Source organism: Schistocerca serialis, chromosome 6, assembly GCF_023864345.2.
Source record: "Schistocerca serialis cubense isolate TAMUIC-IGC-003099 chromosome 6, iqSchSeri2.2, whole genome shotgun sequence".
NCBI lineage: Eukaryota > Metazoa > Arthropoda > Insecta > Orthoptera > Acrididae > Schistocerca > Schistocerca serialis.
Window position 1 is genome coordinate 129,701,078 of NC_064643.1, and position 18,187 is coordinate 129,719,264.

At 54.8% G+C, this 18,187-nt stretch overlaps 1 pseudogene; it reads left to right on the plus strand.

The window, feature by feature from the left end:
- The first annotated feature begins 4,388 nt into the window (after positions 1-4,388).
- Positions 4,389-4,563, plus strand: LOC126485567 (U2 spliceosomal RNA; annotated as a pseudogene).
- The last annotated feature ends 13,624 nt before the right edge of the window (positions 4,564-18,187 follow it).

Here is an 18,187-nt window from a genome sequence, read left to right on the forward strand (position 1 = left end):
CGGACCAGCCGGCGGAGGAGGCGGACGGTTTCCGTCCCCCTGAGAGCGGCAGTGAGGCTGACTCTCAGGCCTCCTCAGTTTCCCGCTCTGTTTCCGCTGACCGCTCGGGCGGTATGCGGCAAACTGCTCGGCAACTAGAGGCTCTTATCAGTTCCTCGCGAGATCGGGGAGCGATCCCTGCAAAACGAAAACATGACCAGGGTAGTGACCAGCCAATGCAGCGTACTCGTACCCTTTCACATCCTACTGTGTCCGACGCGTCTGCGCCGCCTGGCCCAGACTATCCTGCCGATGGGGGAGGCCTGAACTGGGCTGACGACGAGGGCGATGACATGCGTGATTGAGTGGGCCTTTCCCCACATGAGCTGCTTGGTATTTGTTTCTCACATCCGGGGTGATATCGCTGGGTTCTGATGTGGATGTTTCCACACCTGCTTCCCTACGGCCGTGACCCTATCTGCCGTTGTCTACTCTGTGTTGCTCTCCCATGCCTGCCTTTGACCGTCCGCCGGGAGCCCTCTCCCTTTTAACGATCAATATCAACTCCATCTCCAACCCGGTCAAACTTCGATCTCTGAAGGACTTTCTCCGCCTTGGTGCGTTTGATGTGGTCTTTCTCCAGGAGGTTTGTGCCCCTTTTCTATCTGACCTTGCTGGTTATGAGGCACTGTATAACATCGACCCTGACGCCCGGCGGGGTACTGCTTTGCTCTACCGATCAGAGTTCACTCCAACCCACGTTACCACGCTACCCAACGGTCGCGTTCTTGCATGTATCCTTCAAGATGTCCTTTTTCTAAATGTCTATGCTCCTTCCGGTGCTAACCACAGGCGTGACAGAACAACACTTTTTCAGTCTGATCTCCCCCCTTTCTTAGCAGCTCGTCGCCCTATCGTCTTTGGCGGAGACTTCAACTGTGTGGTAGCCGAAGTTGACCAGGTCCCGACGCCTATGCGGTGTGAAGCGCTCGCTTCACTCCTTCGGGCGGCTGACCTTACTGACACGTGGCGCCACTTCCATCCCGCCTACACGCAATTTACCCATATCTATCCCACTGGAGCCAGCCGTATTGATCGTGTTTATGTCTCGGCTGATTTGACTCCCGCCCTTTGTGCCGTCCAAGTCATACCCGTGGCCTTTAGTGACCACTGTGCGTACTCGTGTTCCTTGCGTATCGCGGGTCCTGCCCCGGTTCCTCGTGGCACCTCTTGGAAGATGAATACCCTTCATCTGTCCCTGCCCGAACTTCGTGCCCTTGTCACGAAAACGTGGCAGGATTGTCTCGTGGACACTTCCCGGTACCCTACCACGGTGGTTTGGTGGCTCCGCTGTGCGAAGCCCCGGCTGCGACGTGTTATCCGGCAATATAGTCGCGACGTCGCCCACTGGAAACGTAGCACGTTGGCTTTCTATCAGCAGTGTCTCACTGACGCCCTGACTCTTCCTGCTGACAGGTACGATCAGCTCCGCATGCGCCTCAACAAAATTAAAGCGCAAATCCTTCGCTTCTCTCGGGAGAAAGCCGACGGTATGGTGGTGCGGTGTCGTTCTGCATCCCTGATTGAAGGCGAGGAGCCATCCCTTTATCACCTTGCCTCTGAACGAACTCGTGCCAAGAAGAACACCATTCTGCGCCTTAAGACAGACGATGGTGCGCGTATCACGGACAACCGTGACGTCCTCCAACACCTGACGGACCATTTCACACACCTCTTCCAGGATGTTGAGGTCGACGTCGCCGCCCAACGTGCACTTGTCAGTGGGGTGCCAACTTCTTTGGATCGTCATGACCGCGGCTCTTTAACCGAGCCCCTGACACTCGCTGACCTCACATCTGTCCTCCGTGCCTGTCCGGGACGCAAGTCACCTGGCCCCGACGGTCTCCCTTATGAGTTCTACCAACAATTTTGGGACCTGCTCGGCGACCGTTTCTGCAAAATGTGCGAGGAGATTTTTGCTGGATGCGACTTACCCGCCGACTTTTTATCTGGACGTATTGCCCTTATTCCAAAGGTGACTGGTCACTGTCGAGCTCAAGACCTGCGTCCTATCACTGTCCTTAACACTGACTATAAGTTGGTGGCACGATGCGTGGCCTCTCGTCTCAAACAGGCGATGACTAAGGTACTTTGCCCCACTCAATCCTGTGGCGTTTCGCGTCGGAACATCTTCACCGCCGCTTCCCTGTACCGCGATGTTGTCTTCCTCACCGCTGACACTCGCACCCCGGCTGCCATTCTTTCCTTGGACTTCGCCGGTGCCTTTGACAGGGTCTCGCACCCTTACCTGCTGGGCGTTATGTCGCGGATGGGTTTTGGGGAGCGCTTCATACGAATCATCCGGCACTTCTTGGATGGGGCGAATTCCACTATCGTGGTGAACGGCTGCTGGTCGCGCCCCATTCCCATCAGACGGTCAGTTCGACAGGGGTGTCCCTTGTCGATGTATTTGTTTGCCTTAGCGCTGGACCCCTTGCTGCGTGACATTGGCCGGTTGGTCGACGGTGTCGCTCTCCCAGGCGTCACCTTCCGCTGTGCGGCCTACGCCGATGACGTTGGTGTGTTCGTTGCTAACGCCAGGGACATCGATTCCGTTCGCCGCGTTCTCGACGTTTATGAACGGGCCTCCGGTGCTCAGTTAAATCCCAACAAGACCGTGTTGCTTCCGCTAGGGCCACGATCATTGACCGTCGAACGCCCCTGGTACCGCGTTGTGGGGGAACAGCGTATCTTGGGTCTTGAGGTGACTGCCTGTCCGCAGCGTATGTTAACCCTCACGTGGCGGCGGCTTCTCACACGCATCAGGGGCCTTTGCGTGAGCCACGCTGATCGACGGCTCGACCTCCATCAACGCATCCAGCTGATTAATGGTTATCTCCTCTCACGGGCATGGTATGTCGCCCAACTCCTTACGCTGCCGAAGCAGATCGGCCGAGCCATCTCGCAAGCAGTATATTGGCTCTTGTGGCGGCATGCGCTGTTCAAGGTTGATGCGCTGACCTGTACATTGCCGAAGGTCGATGGCGGCCTCGGCCTCATTGACTTTTCCCGGAAATGTGCGGCCCTTCTGATACACCGTGTCGCCGCTTTGCGCGAAGCCGACCCCGGTGGGACTACAGCGGTCCTCTTCGACCGTTATCGTCCACACTCGGCGCGTGCACCAATCTGTTTGACGCATATTTCGTTCCGGCTGACGACGGTCAGAGACTATTACTTCCACCGCAGTTATGTCCTCACAGTGGCCACTGACAAGGCACGCACGTCGAAGCGCCTTTACCAGGCACTCCGAGGCCAGCCCAAGCCACATAAATTAGAGGACAGACGACCGTCGGTCATCTGGCGCCAAGTTTGGGCTAATATTAACAACTCAGCCCTTCCCACCGCAGTTTCGGCGCTATGGTACCGTGTCGTCAACAATTTAATCCCCACTAACCATCGCCTGGCGGCCATCCGCCTACGGCCCTCGGCTGCTTGCGGCCGCTGTGGTGACGTTGACACCAGGGAGCATCGCCTCCTCTGCCCCCACGTCACAGAAGTGTGGGCCCTTGCACGTGTGCTCATAGCGCTGATCGGTGGGACGACGCCAGCAAATGTGTCCACCGACTGGTTCCTTACACCTGATCTTCAAACGCAACCCCGGCCAAGACGTAACGCAATGGTGTGGCTCTTGGGCCACACCATTTTCACGATCTACGACCTTTCCCTCGCCGATGCTGTCTCTTTCATGGACTACCTGTGGAGCCAGCATCGCGTGGCGGAATCTGCTCGAAACTATACGACCACTTTTGCCCGGTATTTGAAAGTTGCAATGATCCATGGATATCAAACGGTGTTCCAGGTTGCCTAGGGCGCCTTGTCCAGGCATTGCCTGGGCTTGCCCCTGGTTCTTTGCACCAATCTTGACTTGACTCACCTCAGATTCGCAATTGGAACAATTATTGCAAAACACTTTATTGGAAAATTAGGAATCACGCAATCAATCTTAGGAGCTTATTCCTTCGTTAATTCTCTGGGCGATGGGATTATCTCGCCAGTTTCATTTTCACTTGTGTGTGCTGCCGTCCCTGTTTTTCATTTCCTTTCATTTCTATCCTTCTTTCTTCTTCCTTTTTGGTTATCAAATCACTATTTCTTCACACCTGCAGAGCGAGGTGTCTTTCTGAGTCGAGTGTCGTCGCCCATTGCGGCATCGCAGAGTATGCCCCTCGCTTTTAATTTCGTTCCTGGCAACAAGTCTTGCTACTCAATGCACCCTGCTGTACGTGCTGCGTCGACACTCTAGGATGGCGGCAAATTTGGGGAGGACAAGGTAGGGCTGTAGGGGAGGAAGGAGGCCCAAAAAATAAAAACAAAAAAAAAAGAAATCAAAAATAAAAAAAAAATAAAAAAAATAAAAAAAAAGTGTAGTATCTGTTCTTATCAGCTTAATATCTGATACGTCCTGCACCGCAGGACCAGAATATTAAACTCATTTTTGGCTCATGACGGAGTGCTAGGGGCTTGCTCCACCTCTGTCGCGGGTTGGCCCGGCATTGCAGTACCGCCGGGATCGGCCCACCTAAAATTAATTAAAACACAGACTGAAATGGGTTTATATTCTGCAGTGATGAGATATTCCGCTGGTGGCTAAACTTGTCGTAGTTGTCGATGTGCCCAGTAGTTAGCTGCCTACACACCACGATTTCTTTTAATTAATTTAAGATTATCTCAAGCATTTTTTTTTTTTTTTTTTTTTTTTTTTTTTTTTTTTTTTTTTTTTTTTTTGCCGTTAGCCGGACCGCTCATGCAGCCGCATTACACTAGGCTGGTAATTTATCGTGGCCCAGAGCAGTGCCTTCGGATGCGTCGTTGGCGTCTCCTATGGTCCGGCCACAGATAATTTTAATTACATTTTTTGGAGTTATATCCTTAGCTCCTCGCGAACGTCGTCGTCGCCGCCGCCGCCGCCGCACGCACGCAGAATGCGTGTGCACACGTATGCAGTAGGCGGTGGACGATGCAAGCACTCGGCTAGGTGTAGCTCGCGCCAGCCTCGCGCCGATGTAGCTCGCGCCAGCCTGGAGCTGCTGTGGGGCGGACTCACGGCTTCTCCACTGCCCTGGCAGCTAGCGGCGTTCAAATGGGAGTCGCAGATTACTCTTGGACATGGACGGTAGTACTGGGCTGTTGACGAGTGCTCTCGTGAATTGTCGATCCTTCCTGTTCTTGCTTTTGCGATGTTTTCGACGGTCGCCTGTTGCCATATCGGCCCGTACCACCGTTTGTCACTCCCACAAGTGGAGCGCACACGCTGCAAGCATTTAGGCCCTTCCACTGCGGTTTTTCCTTATCGCTTCTCGGCCTTTTGGCTAAGAAGCACCCCGCGGTCGGAGCGGTCCGTTGTGCTCTGTAGCGGGTCGCGAGTCGCGTTTCGTGGTCGTTTCGTTTGTTCTTGGTTTTTCCAGCGTTGATATTTTTGCGGTGAATATGTCGAACCGGTCGAACAGTATTCAATGCGTATTCGACAGAGCAGCGAGACGGCCTACGGCCTTTGAAATACAGGAATGGATATTTGGTGATCTGAAAGTACCGGAAAATGACGTCGACACCTTTCAACTGGATTTTGTCTTATTCTCGTTATTCGTGAAATTTCTCGACCAGGAGAAATACGAAAAGTATGGCCTGGCACTCGCGGGCGAACATCCGTTCCGCTACTTCGATGGAACTGTTGGAACAGTGCATATAGTGCCATCTGGCTTTGGGATACGGACTGTGCGGGTATTTAACGTACCCCCAGAGTGTCCCAATGACGTAATCGGGCGTGTCCTGTCGCGGTATGGCACGGTGCTCAGCATCACGAATGAGAAGTGGGGAAGTGCCTACCGTTTCCAGGGCAACAGCGGCGTTCGTAGTGTCCGCATGGACCTCCGCCAGCACATCCCGTCGTATATAAATGTTGCGAGTACCAGGGCCCAGGTCACCTATATTGGGCAACCTCAGACTTGCTCCCTTTGTCAATCGACGGAGCATCTCCGCGTGGACTGCCCGCGCCGGCGTCCTGTGCAACTTCCGCGGGAACGCACTGCTGGTACCGACCTTGTGCCTCTCCTCAGCCCCCCCTGCGGGTTCGGGGGTAAGAATAGGCCCGCGGTATTCCTGCCTGTCGTAAGAGGCGACTAAAAGGAGTCTCAAACGTTTTGGCCTTAATGTGATGGTCCCCATTAGGGTTTGACCTCCATTTTTCCAAATTCCACAGAAGTACGAGCCTTTTGGGGAAGGACACCTTACGTGGTGCACCATCAGTCCTCTGTGCCCTACGACCTTGGCACTCTTGATCGTCTTTGCGTCGTACCTGCACCCTCCATCCCTCATTTTGGGCATAGACACCTGATGTATTGTGTAAGTACCGCCCTTAGTGCGTTACCACCAGCACCTACGATCACTATGGACTACCCATGGCACCCAAAATCCAGCACGGTAGCCAGCCCGTTGTGGTGGGGTCGTCATGTACCCTCTAGGTTGTAGCCCCCTGACAACACAGGGATCGTACTGCCGATGCCTGAGCTGACACCTCCCCACGTAAGCCAAGGAGTAGATGCTCGTCTCTCTGGGGCATCGGGACTCCCGGCAACGGCCATCCTGCCAGGTGGCCTTTGCTGTGGCTGGGTGGCGCCCGTGGGGAGAGCCCCTGGTCGGAGTGGGTGGCATCGGGGCGGATGCCCCGCAATGAAGCGGGTGAAATCTCAATCTGGTGGTCGTCCGACCGCCAATGTCTCTAAGCGTGGTAAGGTGGAATTTAACGCTGTGACATATAACCCGAAGTCGTTCCCTTCCCTAGCCACACCATGGGAGGAACGTAGGGCTGCAGACAGACAGGAGCCGTATTCGCCACGATACCTTGTATGCAGCAGAACTGATGGGGATTCGTTTTTGGGGACTAAGCCTCTTTTCTTCGTGCACAATCTCGAAGATAAGTTTGGGGAAGTGGCATCTCTTTCCAAAATGAGGAGCGGGGCCATTTTGATACAAGCAGCTTCATCTGCGCAGTCCCAGGCATTACTCGCCTGTGAGAAGCTCGGTGACATCCCCGTCACTGTCACTCCCCATAAGTCCTTAAATTTGGTCCAGGGGATTATTTTTCATAAAGATCTTCTGCTACAGTCTGATGACGAGCTACGTGAGAACCTGGCACGACGAGGTGTACACTTTGTCCGTCGTGTCTTTCGGGGGCCGAAGGATAATAGGGTCGCTACCGGTGCTTTCATCCTGGCCTTTGAGGGCGACTGCTTGCCTGAGAAAGTCAAGGTCATGATATACCGGTGCGATGTCAAGCCCTATGTCCCGCCCCCTATGCGATGCTTCCAGTGCTGGAAATTCGGACACATGTCCTCCAGGTGCACTTCCAGCCCCACGTGTCGTGATTGTGGACGACCTCCACATCCTAATGCTCCATGTGCTCCGCCTCCCACCTGCGTTAACTGTGGGGAGCATCATTCTCCCTGCTCACCAGACTGTGCAGTCTATCAACGAGAGCGGAAGATACAAGAAATTAAGACCTTGGACCGTTTAAGTTACCAAGAGGCAAAGAAGAAATTAGAACGGCTCAACCCCACACCTATGTTGAGGAGTTATGCTACTGTCACACTGCCGCCACCAGCTCCTGCACAGACTCCCTTCTCTGTTGGCCCACAGAGAAATCAGGTAACGTCTGCCCCACCGCTGGGACAGGCCGCTCTCTCTTCCACTGCTCCCAAAACACCGAGTTTGGGAGCAGTGCGCCCCAAGCAACCGGGGACGTTGGTCCCCACCTCTCAGCCGGAGCGGCGACAGCCCTCTCCGGCTCCTCAGCCGGGGAAGCGACAGCTCCCTCTGGCTGCTCAGCCGGGGACGCAACAGCCTCCTCCGGCCTCACTTGTTCGGAAGGGATCCCTTGGGGGCGTCCCTTCCAAGGACTTCCCCAGTGTCTCACAAGACACTAGCCAGTGGCTGAAGAAGCCACCAGCTGCTGGTCGAAGGGCTTCACGCTCTTCCTCTGTTCCTGATGATGCGTCAGGAAAGCCCTCCCAGCATGACAACCCTCCTCCCAAAGACAAGAGAGAGAAAAGGAAGCTCTCCAAGAAGAATAAGGACCCAGTGGTTCCCGCACCAACGCTCCCTGTCAGCTCAGCCTCTGAGGACGAGGTCGAGCTCTTTGCGTCCCCTGATGACCTGGATCTCGCCGTCTCCTCAGAAACGATGGCCGTAGTGACGTCCGTCGCTCAGTCGGTGGCAACATGTGACCCTGCCAAGTAATTTGCCTTTTCAGTGCCTGCATGCCCCTACCGGACACGCTTTGTACAATCCTCCAGTGGAATTGTGGCGGTTATTTTAGCCATCTCCCTGAGCTACGACAGCTCCTAAGCCTGACACCTGCTTTCTGCATTGCCCTCCAAGAAACCTGGTTCCCGGCAATGCGGACCCCTGTTCTTCGTGGATACAGGGGCTATTACTGCAACCGTAGCACTTACAATTGTGTGTCTGGTGGAGCCTGCGTGTATGTCCTTACCTCTGTATATAGTGCTCCTGTGCCCCTTCAAACATCATTGGAAGCTGTGGCTGTCCGTGTAAGGACTACCCAGGACATAACCGTCTGCAGTGTCTATCTCCCTCCAGGTGGTACAGTCTCCCTGACCGAAATGGCTGCGCTTGTCGCCCAACTCCCCACGCCTTTTCTTCTCCTGGGGGATTTTAACGCCCACAATCCCCTGTGGGGTGGAACGAAGGTTACTGGCCGAGGCAGGGAGGTCGAGAATCTCATCTCCCAACTCGACCTCTGCCTCTTAAACTCTGGCGCCGCCACACATTTCAGTGTGGCGCATGGCACGTTCTCGGCCATCGATCTGTCGTTGTGCAGCCCAGGGCTTGTACCATCGGTCCACTGGAGAGTCCATGAGGACTTGTGTGGTAGTGACCATTTTCCGATCTTCCTTTCACTACCACAGCGTCACTCCTTTGCGCGCTCGCCTAGATGGGCATTTAGCAAGGCGAACTGGGACACGTTCTGCTCTGCTGCCACTGTTGACTCTCTCCCCCATGGTACCATCGATGTGGCGGTTGAGACACTGACTGCAGCGATTGTTTCCGCTGCGGAACGTACCATTCCTCGTTCGTTCGGGTGCCCCCGGCGAAAGTCGGTGCCTTGGTGGTCTCCAGAGGTCGCTGCCGCCATTAAAGAACGTCGGCGGGCTCTTCAGCGACATAAGCGGCACCCGTCTTTGGAGAACCTCATTTTATTCAAACGTCTCCGTGCTCAGGTACGGAGGCTTATCAAACGGCGGAAACAGGAGTGTTGGGAGAGGTACGTTTCCAAGATTGGTTCCCGTACTTCCCCCTCCCAGGTGTGGCTGAAGATTCGGCGCATCTTTGGATTGCAGTACTCTACAGGTGTCCCAGGGCTTACCATCAACGGGGCGGTATCCACCGATGCCGATGCAATCGCCGAGCATTTCGCTCAGCACTATGTCCGGGCCTCTGCGTCGGGGAATTACCCGGCTGCGTTTCGCGCGCTCAAACGCCGGGAGGAAGGCAAACGGCTTTCTTTCGCTTCTCGCCACCCTGAGGCGTATAACGCCCCATTTAGTTTGTGGGAACTCCAGAGCGCCCTGGCACAGTGCCCCGATACAGCCTCTGGGCCAGATGGCGTCCACAATCAGATGCTAAAACACCTGTCCCCGGACTGTCAGCGATGTGTTCTTGCCATCTTCAACCGCCTATGGGGTGATGGTGTCTTTCCGTCGCAATGGCGAGAAAGTACCATCATTCCAGTGCTGAAGCCTGGTAAGGACCCGCTTACTGTGGATAGTTATCGGCCCATTAGCTTAACCAATACTCTGTGCAAGCTGCTGGAACGCATGGTGAGTCGACGGCTGTGTTGGCTGCTCGAGTCTCGGGGTCTCCTGGCTCCATGCCAGAGCGGCTTCCGTCAGGGCCGTTCCACCACCGATACTTTGGTCCTCCTTGAGTCTGCAATCCGCACTGCTTTTTCCAGGCGCCAACACCTCGTCTCCGTCTTTTTTGACCTCTCCAGAGCATATGACACGACGTGGCGCCACCATATTCTCGCCACTTTGCACGGGTGGGGTCTCCGGGGCTCTCTCCCCATTTTTATTCAGAATTTTTTATCTGTTCGGACATTCCGCGTTTTAATTGGCACATCCCATAGTTCCCTTCATATCCAGGAGAACGGCGTTCCACAGGGCTCTGTATTGAGCGTGCCCCTTTTCCTTGTGGCCATTAATGGCCTTGCAGCAGCAGTAGGGTCCTCTGTCTCGCCCACGTTATATGCTGACGATTTCTGCATCTTTTTCAGCTCCTCCACCATTGGCGTTGCAGAACGTCGGTTGCAGGGAGCCATACGCAAGGCACAGGCGTGGGCCCTAGCCCATGGGTTTCAGTTTTCTCCTGCGAAGACTTGTGTTATGCACTTTTGTCGGCGTCGCACTGTCCATCCCCACCCTGAGCTTTATCTTCAGGATGCTAAGCTCAGGGTTGTTGACACTTACCGTTTTCTGGGATTGCTGTTCGATGCCCGGCTTACTTGGCTTCCACATATTCGTGAGCTCAAGCGTCAGTGCTGGCAGCATCTGAATGCCCTCCGCTGCCTCAGCAACACAACTTGGGGTGCAGACCGTAACACGCTGCTGCAGCTCTACAAAGCCCTTGTGCTGTCCCGCCTGGATTATGGGAGTGTGGCGTATGGCTCAGCGTCGCACTCAGCGTTGCAACTGCTGGACCCCATTCACCACTGTGGGGTTCGACAGGCGACAGGAGCATTCCGCACCAGTCCTGTTAATAGCCTACTTGCTGAGGCTGGGGTTCCTCCGCTCTAAGTTCGGCGTCAACAACTCTTAGCCAACTATGCTGCCCACGTCCGTTGTTCTCCCCGTCACCCTAACTACCGTCTCCTTTTCACCGATGCGGCAGTCCATCTTCCACGCCGGCGGCCGCGATCAGGCCATGCAATTGGGATCCGTGTTCAGTCCCTGCTTAGTGCACTCGAGTCTTTGCCTCTTCCATCTGCTTTTCAGGTCCGCCCACATACACCACCTTGGTGTATCCGTCGGCCGCAACTTCAGCTGGACCTCTCCCAATGGCAAAAGGATTCAGTTCCTCCTGCAGTCTTGCACCGCCGATTTCTTGCTCTCCTCGACGAATCCCGTGACTCGGAGGTTATCTATACCGATGGCTCGATGGTTGATGGCCGTGTGGGGTACGCTTATGTTCATGCGGACTATGTCGACCAACGCTCCTTGCCGGACGGCTGCTGTGTTTACACTGCAGAGCTAACAGCTATTTTTCGTGCCCTTGAGCGTGTTCGTACCAGCACTGGCGAGTCTTTTGTCATTTGCAGTGACTCTCTCAGTAGTCTCCAGGCTCTTGACCAGTGCTACCCACGCCATCCCATTGTTGTTGCCATCCAGGAGTCCGTTCATGCTCTTGCACAACGTGGCCGTTCAGTGGTGTTCATATGGACCCCGGGACACGTTGGGATAGCGGGCAACGAACACGCCGACAAGTTAGCTAAAGAAGCCACCCGCAAACTGCCGTTGGAGATCGGCCTCCCGGCCACTGATCTCCGATCGGTGTTACGCCGTCGGGTCTTTGGGATGTGGGCCGACGAATGGCGCACCCTGTCTGTGCCCAACAAGCTGCGGCGTGTAAAGGAGACAACGACTGTGTGGGGTTCCTCCATGCGGGCCTCTCGGAGGGACTCTGTGGTTCTCTGTAGGCTCCGCATTGGTCACTCTTGGCTGACGCATGGTCATCTGCTGCGTCGAGAGGACCCCCCTCATTGTCGCTGTGGTGTGCTTATGACGGTGGCCCATATATTGTTGGACTGTCCTCTTTTCACCGCCCTCAGGCGAACTTTTAATCTCCAGGGTGCTTTATCATCTCTCTTAGGTGACAATGTCTCTATGGCAGATCGGGTTTTAAGTTTTATTCGCGCAAGCGGCTTTTATAGGTCCATTTAAATTTTTTTTTAACATCACCCTCTTTTGAGCTCTCTCTTTTACTTAGTTTTGTGTTGTGATTCGACTCCGCCCTAAACGTTTAGGCTGGAGGTTTTAACGTGTTGCAGAGTGGCTGGCTCATCCTATTATTTTCGTGATCAGCCAGCCACAGTTCTCTGCTGTGCAGTTTTAATTCCATCTGCCTTTGTTCTCTATGTTGTTTTTGTTGCTGTGCTCTGTTTTCCATGTTGTCTTACAATGGACCATGGGGCTTTTCTTCCCCTGGAGTTTTTCTTTTAGTGCTTCGCTTGACTGGTGGATAGTTCCCCTGTGCTCTGTGTTTTTATGAAATAAGGGACCGATGACCTTTGTAGTTTGGTCCCTTTAATCTTTAACCCAACCAACCAACCAACCAGGGTGCTTTATCATCTCTCTTAGGTGACAATGTCTCTATGGCAGATTGGGTTTTAAGTTTTATTCGCGCAAGCGGCTTTTATAGGTCCATTTAAATTTTTTTTTAACATCACCCTCTTTTGAGCTCTCTCTTTTACTTAGTTTTGTGTTGTGATTCGACTCCGCCCTAAACGTTTAGGCTGGAGGTTTTAACGTGTTGCAGAGTGGCTGGCTCATCCTATTATTTTCGTGATCAGCCAGCCACAGTTCTCTGCTGTGCAGTTTTAATTCCATCTGCCTTTGTTCTCTATGTTGTTTTTGTTGCTGTGCTCTGTTTTCCATGTTGTCTTACAATGGACCGTGGGGCTTTTCTTCCCCTGGAGTTTTTCTTTTAGTGCTTCGCTTGACTGGTGGATAGTTCCCCTGTGCTCTGTGTTTTTATGAAATAAGGGACCGATGACCTTTGTAGTTTGGTCCCTTTAATCTTTAACCCAACCAACCAACCAACCAGCCAGACCCTCCCAAGGCACAGCGTGCGAAGCCGTTGAAGAAAAAGGCTCCCAAGCAACCTGACATTGCGGTGGCACCTGTCCCACCGCCACCCTCAAACTCTGCGTCTGAGGACGAGGTGGAGATCCTGGCGTCCGCTGAGGACCTCGATCTCGCCAGTCCCTCCGGCGCCATGGAAAGCACTGGCGCAGGTGCTCACTTGGAGGCAGCAGGTGACCCAGCGGCGTAATCTGCCTTCCCAGTCCCGTCACGCCTTTCCCAGCCATGGACAACACCATCCTCCAGTGGAACTGCAGCGGTTTCTTCCACCATCTAGCTGAGCTCCGCCAACTTCTCAGCCTTCACCCTTTCTTCTGCATTGCTCTCCAGGAAACTTGGTTTCCAGCAATGCGAACCCCCGCCCTCCGTGGCTATCGGGGTTATTATAAGAACCGAGCAGCTTATGAAAGGGTGTCTGGTGGCGTCTGCATATATGTTCTTCACACTCTGCACAGCGAGTCTGTCCCTCTCCAGACGCCTTTAGAGGCTGTCGCTGTACGCGTGTGGACGCCACAGGCTGTTACCGTTTGCAGTCTTTACATTCCACCGGATGGTGATGTCTCGCAGCATGTTCTGGCTGCACTGGTCGCCCAATTGCCGCCACCTTTCTTGCTATTGGGCGACTTCAACGCCCATAACCCTCTGTGGGGTGGGTCAGTGGCAACAGGTCGAGGCGCCATCATTGAGCATTTCTTGTCGCAGCTCGATCTCTCGCTGTTAAATGATGGTGCCTTCACACACTTCAGTGTGGCGCATGGCACCTACTCCGCCATTGACCTTTCAATCTGTAGCCATAGCCTCTTACCGTCTGTCCAATGGAGTGTGCATGACGACCTGTGTGGTAGTGACCATTTTCCGATCTCTTTGTCACTACCACCGCGCCACTCTTCTGGGCGCCCTAGCAGATGGGCTATGAATAAGGCTGACTGGGACTTGTTCTCCTCCACTGCCGCTTTTGAGCCTCTCTCTACCGATGACATTGATGCGGTGGTTCAATCGGTCACCACCGGCATCGTTACTGCCGCCGAATCTGCCATTCCCCATTCCTGTGGGTCCCCTCGGCGGAAGGCTGTGCCTTGGTGGTCGCCTGAGATCGCTGAAGCGATTAAAGATCGCCGGCGGGCGCTCCAGCGTCACAAGCGACACCCCTCCCTCGACCACCTTATCGCCTTCAAACGGCTGCGTGCGCGGGCCCGCCTCCTTATCCGCCAAGGCAAGAAGGAGTGCTGGGAGCGGTATGTGTCCACCATTGGCCTCCATGTCACTCCCTCGCAGGTCTGGGCCAAGATTCGACGCGTCTACGGCTATCGGCCACCTGCCAGCGTCCCTGCGCTCTCACTGAATGGAGCAGTTTGTACTGACTCCGACGTCATTGCCAATCGCTTAGCAGAGCATTTTGCTATGAGTTCCGCTTCTGCGAATTACCCCCAGGCCTTCCGCTCCATTAAAGAGCGGATGGAACGTCGGAGCCTTTCGTTTCACACCAACCACCCAGAATCTTACAATGCTCCATTTAGTGAGTGGGAATTTCGCAGTGCCCTCGCTGCTTGCCCTGCTACTGCTCCTGGGCCAGATGGCATCCACTGTCAGATGCTGAAACACCTTTCAGTGGACTGCCAGCGGCGCCTTCTCGATCTTTACAACCGTCTTTGGGTCGAGGGGGAGTTTCCGTCGCAATGGCGGGAAGGCATTGTCATCCCCGTTTTGAAACCTGGAAAGAACCCTCTGGAGGTGGACAGCTACCGTCCCATTAGCCTCACCAACGTTCTTTGCAAGTTGCTTGAACGGATGGTGAGCCGGCGCTTGCATTGGGTACTGGAGTCTAGGGGCCTTCTGGCTCCATCTCAGGGTGGGTTCCGTAAAGGCCGCTCCGCCGCCGACAATCTGGTGAGCCTGGAGTCGGCCATCCGTACTGCCTTTTCCCGCCGTCAGCATTTGGTCGCTGTCTTTTTCGACATGCGGAAGGCGTACGATACGACGTGGCGTCATCACATTCTTTCTACGCTCCATGGATGGGGTCTTCGGGGTCCTCTGCCGATTTTTATCCGCAATTTTCTGTCGTGTCGTACCTTCCGCGTGCAAGTCGCGGCCTCGTATAGTTCCTCCCACGTCCAGGAGAACGGTGTGCCACAGGGTTCCGTTTTAAGTGTCTGTCTGTTTTTAATAGCCATTAACGGGCTTGCTGCGGCCGTGGGAAACTCTGTCTCCGCTTCCCTGTATGCTGACGACTTCTGCCTTTATTACAGCTCTACTGGCATTGCAGCTGTTGAACGTCAGCTACAGGGCGCTATCCGTAAGGCGCAGTCTTGGGCTGTAGCGCATGGGTTTCAGTTTTCGGCAGCCAAGACCTGCGTTATGCATTTCTGCCGGCGACGTACTGTCCACCCGGAGCCGCAGCTTTCTCTTAACGGCGAACTTCTTTCGGTGGTGGAATCACACAGGTTTTTGGGGGTGGTTTTCGATGCCCGGTTGACTTGGCTGCCTCATATCCGGCAGCTCAAACAGACGTGTTGGCGGCATCTCAATGCACTGCGATGTTTGAGCCACACCAGCTGGGGAGCCGACCGCTCTACCCTGTTACGGCTCTACCAGGCGTTACTCCAGTCCCGTCTGGATTATGGGTGCCTGGCATATGGCTCAGCATCCCCGTCTGCGTTGCGGGTGCTGGACCCAATCCTCCACAGCGGGATACGCCTTGCCACTGGTGCTTTCCGCACCAGCCCTGTGGACAGCTTACTCGTGGAGGCAGGTGTCCCTCCACTGCGGTTCCGGCGCCAACGTTTGCTGGCCGCTTATGCTGCCCATGTTCTAAGCTCGCCCGGGCATCCTAACTATCGTCTCCCCCCCCTGCGGGTTCGGGGGTTAGAATAGGCCCGCGGTATTCCTGCCTGTCGTAAGAGGCGACTAAAAGGAGTCTCAAACGTTTCGGCCTTATGTGATGGTCCCCTCTCGGGTTTGACCTCCATCTATCTAAATTATTCCGAAGAGCGAGCCAATTGGGGAAGGGCACCTTACATGGTGCACTGTATCCTTCGTGCAATTAGACCTATAGCCGTCTTTCTCGTCGTTGCAATGGTGTCCCGCTCGTTTTCGATCTCTTGGGCGATTACCACGCTGCGCTCTGCAGTGTTTCTTTTAACTGTGACGACGACCTTGGCCATTTTTGCACCTAAGATCCAGCACGGTAGCCAGTCCGTTGTGGTGGGGTCGCCATGTACCCTCTTGGTTGTAGCCCCCTGACAACACAGGGATCGCTCTACTGATGCCTGCGCCGTTCACTCCCCACGTATGCCAAGGAGTAGATGCCCATCTCCCTGGGGCATCGGGACTCCCGGCAATGGCCATCCTGCCAGGTGGCCTTTGCTGTGGCTGGGTGGCGCCCGTGGGGAGGGCCCTTGGTCGGAGTAGGTGGCATCAGGGCGGATGACCCGCAATGAAGCGTGGTACATCATCTGTCGCTGGCGGCCAGCCGCCAGCAGTCTCTAAGCGTTCTCGGGCTCAATTTAATGCTGAAAAGTACAATCCGAAAACGTTCCCCTCTCTGGCCACGCCGTGGGAGGAACGTAAATCTCAGGATGGCAGTAGCACTTATTCGCCCCGATTCTTAGTTTGTACGAGAGCTGATGGGGAGTCTTTTCTCTCAACAAAGCCTCAGTTCTTCGTCGAGCATTTAGAGGACAAGTTTGGGGAGGTGGAGGGCTTGTCAAAAATGCGCTCTGGATCGGTCCTGATCCAAACGGCATCCTCTGCCCAGTCACGAATGTTACTTGCTTGTGATAAGTTGGGGGATGTTGCTGTTACGATCACACCGCATAAGAGTTTAAATATGGTCCAGGGAGTTATTTACCATAAGGACCTTCTTTTGCAGTCTGATGACGAGCTGCGCGCCAACTTAGAGCGCAGAGGTGTACATTTCGTCCGGCGCGTTCATCGGGGTCCGAAGGAAAATCAGATAGCTACCGGTGCCTTCATCTTGGCCTTCGAGGGTGATACGTTACCGGAAAAGGTCAAGGTGATGGTCTACCGATGTGACGTCAGGCCCTATATTCCTCCCCCGATGCGGTGCTTCAAGTGCTGGAAGTTTGGCCATATGTCTTCCCGCTGCACTTCCAGCCTCACATGTCGAGATTGCGGACGCCCGTCTCATCCCGATACTCCATGTGCCCCGCCTCCCATCTGTGTCAACTGCGGGGAGCACCATTCACCTTGCTCGCCAGACTGCAGAATCTTCCAGAAAGAACGCAAAATCATGGAATATAAGACCCTGGACCGACTGACTTATACTGAAGCCAAGCGGAAATACGACCGATTACATCCCGTGCGAATGACCTCATCCTACGCCGCCGCTACGACACCTGTGCCCGCCCCATCAGTTTCACGACTTCCAGCCAGCTCGATAACCAGTAAGACTCCTCCTGCCCCCTTGCCAGTGGGGGGCTCTACCCACCGGGTTGCTCCTGCGCCACCTACCTCAGGGGCAACACCATCCCCCCCATCAGGGACGTCCGTCCCTGCTTCTAAGCCGGAGAAGTGTCCAACTTCTTCGGCTTCTCACGCTCGCAAGGGGTCCCTCGGGTCCCTCCCTTCCCAGGTTTCCACCAGTGGGAAGGCTGACGACCGCCAGTGGCGTAAGTGCCCGCAATCAGCTGGTCGACGGGCTTCACGATCCTCCTCAGTCCCGGAGACTGAATCGGTGAAGCCCTCCCAGCCAGTTAAACCCAAGGAGCAGCGTGAGAAATCAAAGAAGAAGAGCTCTAAGCCCAAGGAACTCGCGGTGGCAGCCACCCCACCGCCACCTTACAGCTCTGCGTCTGAGGACGAGGTGGAGATCCTGGCGTCCGCTGAGGACCTAGAACTCGCCGGTCCCTCAGACGCCATGGATAACACTAGCACGGGTGCTCAATCGGAGGCAGCAGGTGACCCAGCGGCGTAATCTGCCTTCCCCGTCCTGTCACGCCTTTCTCAGCCATGGACAATACCATCCTCCAGTGGAACTGCAGCGGTTTCTTCCACCATTTAGCTGAGCTCCGCCAACTTCTCAGCCTTCGCCCTTTCTTCTGCATTGCTCTCCAGGAAACTTGGTTTCCGGCGATGCGAACCCCCGCCCTCCGTGGCTATCGGGGTTATTACAAGAACAGAGCAGCTTATGAAAGGGTGTCTGGTGGCGTCTGCATTTATGTCCTTCACACTCTGCACAGCGAATCTGTCCCGCTCCAGACGCCTTTAGAGGCTGTCGCTGTACGCGTGTGGACGCCACAGGCTGTTACCGTCTGCAG